Consider the following 6,519-nt stretch of genomic DNA (forward strand, 5'->3'; position numbering starts at 1 on the left):
TGACAAGACTATTGTGTGGTCTTTTTGAGACAGGCTGGGGCTTCCTTGGTGGCTCAGTGGTGCAGAGTCTTCTTGTCAATGCAGGAGACACAGTTCGATCCCTGATCCTGGAGGACCCCGTTGGTCACAGATCGACTGAGGCTGTGCACCACAACTGTTGAGCCTGTGCTCCGGAGCCTGGACGCGGCAGCTACTGAGCCCACGTGCTGCAGCGGCTGAAGCCCTCCTATGGTAGAGCCCATGCTTTGCAGCAGGAGAGGCCTCTGCAATGAGAACCCTGCACGCCACAACTAGAGAGCAGCCCCACGACTGGAGAAGGAGCCAGGGCAGCAACAAAGACCCGACCCAGCCAAAAATACATTAATTAACTAATTTTTTTAAATATTTTTATAAAAAAAGACAACCCGGCCAAAGGATCAACATGGAACCAGAGGCTAGCCGCAGATGGATGGCATCCTTCTTAAAGAGTTTGTCCACCTCGCAGTGTTCATTATCCCAGATACACCAAGAGACACTGCAGCCCTGAGAGCAGAGCACAGATAGCATGCTTTCTGCTGAGGCAGAAAGAGTGGGTTGGAGAAGGCACCACGCTAGGTAAGTGGTGGTGTCTGGACTGGGGAGGGATGTAAGTTTCCATCTCCTCTCACCAACCTGTACAAGCAATGGGGTTCAATCAGGGTTGAATGCTGAGTTCCTGGTGGGCAGACTCAAGGCCAAGGTGAAGGCACAGAGGAATTCTACAGAATTCCCTGTAGAGTAGAATCTGTTTCTTCCACTGAGGCTGAGCTTCCCACATGCGCTGGAAAACCTTAAGCCAATTTGCTAACTAATTCACATGCTAATTGAGACCAGACTGCTTCTCATCCTGTTGTGCAGTCATGCCATTCTGTGCATCCTAGGCTGAGCCTTCATTTAGATTACAAATTTCCCAGCACAGTTGTTACTGGCAATTAAACCTACTTGATTGTTCCATTACACAAAGATTACACGACTGTTAAGGAATCAAATATAACTAATCTCTATCTCATTTCTAAAGGTGCACAGAAATAAGACCTGACAAGAGTAGAGAAATCTGTGAAAGATTGGCGCTCATCAGTTATTGTCAGTTTTTGGCAGGCCTGGATCAAAGAAACTCAGAGATTTAAGGCATCTTAATATGCAATCATATATCTGTTTTATTGTTATTACACAATGAAAATTAAACATGAATGAAAAAGCATCATGAATTACTTTGAAAAATCACATTGGCAGTACTGGGAAATAAATGCCCAGCGATTTACGCTTTTGTAGTCTGGGGCCGTTCTAGAAGCATTTTCCCCAATTATCCCTATCTAATCTTTTGTTCCCAGTCCACACCTGCTGCCAGAAAAATCAAGGACTGTCTCAGGTCACCGACTTCTTCGCTCCTGTGTCTATCCAGACTTCCTGGGCCTGACTGATTTTTACTCTTTTATTTTTTCCATATTCAAGTTCTGTTTTCTCCCCCTTTCAAAGTTTAGACTTGTTTCAGAATCACCCAAGGTCTGGTCACAAGTGCAGATGTATTTGCCTTGCAAATGAGGCAGGAGCCCAAGAATCTACATGTTTAATTACCCGCAGAAGATTTCTACGCAGACCAAAATTAGTTGCTGCCATATTTGACATCAAAATCCTCAACAATAAGGACGAACTGTCCAGTGTCCCTGTATCTCCAACATCCAACTTGATGCCAAGCCCAAGAATGGGCACTCAACTTTGAAAACATTCTGAACCAAATTCACAAACTCTTTCCCTTTAATGGGGCTTCCCTGGTGGCTCAGATGGCAAGGAATCTGCCTGCAATGCAGGAGACCCGGGTTCAATACTTGGGTCAGGAAGATCCCCTGGAGAAGGAAATGGCAACCCAGTCCAGTACTCTTGCTTGAAGGATTCTATGGATAGAGGAACCTGGTGGGCTACAGTCCATGGAGTCACAAAGAGTCTTATCTTTTTTTTTTTTAAATGGATCTTTTACCAAAATGCAAGAACCACAGTAAGTAGGGATCCGTCCACCCCAGCCAACTTTGTACAGAACAATCCGCTCAACTGCCCCGGAGTCTCTGCTGAGATGGACCTGCCTGAGTTGCCAGCTCCCAAGCCCTTAAAGGAAAATTGTCTCATTGCTACCAGGAATGATGGCTCCTGGCACTGGCTGGCCACCATCTGCCTTCCCTCTAGGGCTGCTACATCACCCAGTGTTAGAAGGTGGTGACTTTTATCCTTTTGGCATCAAACATCTCATCTCCCTTGGGAGCATTTAAACTAGTGCCTTTGCTGCTACATCAGAATCACCTAGAAGCTTGCTTAGAAATGCATGTTCCTAGATGAATTTCCACCCTGAGATAAGTACCTGTGGGGTGGGATTCAGGGCACTTAGATGTCCATGCAGCATCCTTGCCCCCGGATAATTTTTGAGACTGAGTACCCCTGACCTGTTCAAAAAGGAATTTCTGTTTCAACCTAATCTTCAAAGAACTCTGTCTACTTCCTCTACTACGGCTTCCCTGGTGGTCCAGTGGCTAAGAATCTTCCTGCCAAAGCAGGGGACATGGGTTCAATCCCTGGTCCAGGAAGATTTCACATGCTGCAGGGCAATTAAGTCCACAGGCTGCAGCTGCTGAAGCCCACGTGTCTAGAGCCCGTGTTCCACAACAAGAGAAGCCAGCACAATAAGAAGGCCTCGAACCCCAACGAGAGAAAGCTTGCCACAACTAGAGAAAGCCCATACTCAGCAACGAAGACCCCGTGCAGCCAAGAATAAATAAATACACCTTCCTCTCTTAGAAGGGCCAAGTCTGTGCCCTCCTTAATTCTCTCTGATTTGCTGGGGAGAGGGGTGGGGGGTGGAGGGAAGTGATGGAGACTCGTCTGCAGGGCCCAGCCCAGCAATTGTAACCATCATCCCCTGACTGATATGTGAGAATGAACCTGAAAGCTCCCCTCTGACACTTCCCAGCAGGAATTTAGAGACCTTCGCAAACTGAGGAAGGAGCAGAGGAAACTCCCATTTCTTGAATGTCGCCCTAATGGTCGAGAAACGAGCGACGACAATGAAGACAATGCAAAATCTGGTGCAGTGGGTCCGGGGGCCGGCAGCCTCTACTGGACTGCAGTGCAGCGTCCACTCAGAGTCTAGCTTTTGTTCCTTTGTGCAGACTGCAAGACTGTCTCTGATCTTATCTTTCTTAGACACTACACCGACATAGTCCAAATCTCCTTGTTTTACCCCAGACCGGTCCCTTCTGGGCTAGTCTCGGGAACAATTAGCAAGTGAATAGGCAGCGTTCATGCCTGACACCGACCCGGTCCATGCTTTCATGATCCCAGTCATACTCCCTTCTGGGGCTGGCCTTGAGGTTTGTAACAAGATTATTCTTAAGAAAAACACAGTTTCTTAACATATGCCGTTTTTCCAGGTGCTATTTCTGTGAAATTTCTCAAGGCCGTGAAAGTACATTATTAGGAATTCCCACTATACTTGAGCTTTATTTCCTGGGAAAATAACACTAAATGCTTAGTGTTTCCTATTATCTTACTTTCCCTCCACATTCTACCTGGAGCCCACTGCCTACTCCCAGGCAGAATTAATCCCTTCCCCACCGCTCCTCACTCTCCAGAGTACTCTGCCCCCACCCTCCTGGATTAGAGCACTTTTCTGGCATTAAAGCTAATTATTTGTGTAGGTCTTTTTCCCCAGACATCCTTTGCTCCAAAGGCTGGTTGGTATTTTCTTGATCTCTGCACCACCCAGACCTGGCCTTAAAGTGCTGCTCAAATTAAGTTTCCAGGTGGGTGGACTGCAGATAAGGTCCACCCTGGCCCTCGGGATGTGCCTCTTTGACTGAAATGCACATGGAGGTGTTGGCTTTGCAGGCTGGCCTGAACCTTTTTATAGCTTTGTTTTTCTTCAACACATTTTCCAGAATTTATGTCGCTACCAACAAATCTGTGTGCAAAAGCTACAGAGACAAGTTATTTCCCCTAGAAGACACTGCCCATTAACCTTGAATCCTGTATCGTTTTGCATATATATATATATATATATATATATATATATATACACAGAGAGAGAGAGAGAGAGATGCATATTACCTTGTGATGCTCCCTGTGCTATGGCTTCCAGCATTACAAAAGCCATAACAGCTAAGTGTTTTTTGAGCAGTATTTCTGATTGAAAGCAGATGCCCTGCATTTAGCCTTGGTACACAGCAAAGCATCTCAGGATGCTGCTTTTTTACACGAAGGCAATCCAGACCCCCTCCTTTCTGATGTCAGAGAACGGATAGGTATTTTTCAGAAGGTTTAAAGCATTTTTTTTTTTTTCTGGTTCTTTCAGTCCAGACTTTTAGAAGAGCTCCCGGCTCCAATTGCCCCCCAATTTCTCCTCACTTCTAATCCATCTCCCACCCTGATTCCACAGAGATCTTCCTGAAAACCCAGACCTGTTCATTCTTCTTCCTTCAGAAAGAAGTTCAACCTCCATCTTGCTGTGGTTTCCAAAGCTTTCTCCACTGTTCCCAGGGCTCCACTCTGCAAGATGCCCTTTTTGTTCCGGCCACGCTGCACTCCTTGACTCTCTGAAACTCTTCACTCAAGCTTTGGTTTCTGCTGTTCCCTCTGCCTGGAATGCCACTGCCCCCACTTTGGCCTCTTGAAACCCCACCTAGCCCTCAAAACCTATTCGAGTGCCAGCTCCCTGCTGTGTGACTATGGGCAAGGCACTGACCCACTATGAGCCTCAGTTTGTTCATCTTCAAAAGGAGGATTCAACCAAAGGATGGGCGAAAGAAGAGAAAATAGAATGCTTGAACAATAATCTCCAGCCCCCAACTCCATCTTCACTCTTTTTATACAGAGCTAGAGCACACTACACATTCATTATCATCCCCAACAGACTAAGAGGTCTTGGAGGTCAGGGGGCTGCACTTTAGACATGCCTGGCACAAAGTATCTGCAATGGATATGTCGATTCATCTCTGTCTCACTGCCAATCAGATCCACATAATTCACAGGCCAGTTGCTTGCGAGAGGTTGCATCAAAATAAATGAACTCAAGAGGTCAGAATGATCTAACCTTAACCCCACGCCCCCTGCATGGGAAGCATCCAGTCTTAACCACTGGATCACTAGGGAAGTTCCCAAAGCAAGAGACATTTTTAAATTTCCTGATCTGGAGAGTGAGGATGGCAATACCTCTGTGGGAATAACCTTACTTCATGGGGTTGCTCAGAGGACTAAGTACACTAACATTTAAGAGAACAACTATCATCACTATTCTTAGGATGCCATCAAGCTTTTGGTTTGGGCTTTCCCAGCCTTGGCAAACTGGCAAGGTGAACAGCTGAGCTCAGTGGTCTTGGAGGTCCTGGAAACTGTGGCCCAACTATCCCACGACCAGGGCTACATTGTTATTTTCATGGGCCCTAGGTAATTTTGGTTTTATGGACCTTTCTCCATTAAATAATAAAATGAATATTATTTTAGGACTGCATTGGTTAAAGATGAATATAACCCAATCAGAATTCATTATTATATACTGCTTATTATTATATTCATTTTCTTCTTTTGAAAGAAATTAAAGTTAAGGAATTCCCTGGCAATCCAGTAGTTAGGACTTGATGCTTTCACTGCATAGGCCATTCAAGGTGGCAAAAAAAGAAAGAAAGAAATGAAAATTAAAACATTTTTCATGGAGTCCTGAAATTATGGGGGGCCCTGGGCTTTGCACCTCCTGTGCAGGATGGAGAAGTCAGCCTTAGCCTTCCGTCTCTGAATTAACTTCTTGAATGTCAGCTCAAACCAGGCTCCCTCTCACTGATCTTCTTCAGCTACTTCTGGGATCTTTGCACAAATTCATTCTTTTTCCTGAAACTCTCCCCCCTGCCCTTCTCCCTCTCAGAGCAACAGAACTCCCTTACAATACAGCTCACTGTGCTCTACACCCAGTTTCTGATCCAGCATCTCCTGGGTGCGACCCGAGAGTCTATCCATTTTTAACAGCACACAGACGCTGCTGATGTGGACGGTCGCAGCTTCTCCCAGGACCACACTTCAAGAACAGCAGCTTGCCGGGTCAGCTCGGATACCAGTCTCTTTGGGAAGCTTTCTCTGATTTGCTTCTCCCTCACATGCTCCCCAGGGACTAACGGCTTCATCTAGGTAATTGTCTGAGTTCTGTCTCCCTTTCTCCTATTTGACTGTAAGCTCCGTGTCGTCTGTTCTCTCACCGTCCGGCCTGCAAAGTAGATGCTGGGTAAACATGTGTGGACTGCTGTTCAGAAAAATTGAACCAACATGACCTCCTCGCAACGGTGAGTACGAATGTTAGAATTCTCTCAAGTCACCAGCACTGCCCTTTCCCCATTTTCAACAATTGTCAAATTCAGAATTCTTCCTTTAGCTCTTGCCTTTGAGGGAAAGCAGGAAGAAGCTCTGCGCGACCAGGAAGGCGGGGCCTTAAGCCCCCACTAGCCCTGCCCCCCACGCCTCGCCCCGCCCCAC

This window comes from Bison bison, unplaced genomic scaffold (assembly GCF_000754665.1).
Source record: "Bison bison bison isolate TAMUID 2011002044 unplaced genomic scaffold, Bison_UMD1.0 scf7180017864295, whole genome shotgun sequence".
NCBI lineage: Eukaryota > Metazoa > Chordata > Mammalia > Artiodactyla > Bovidae > Bison > Bison bison.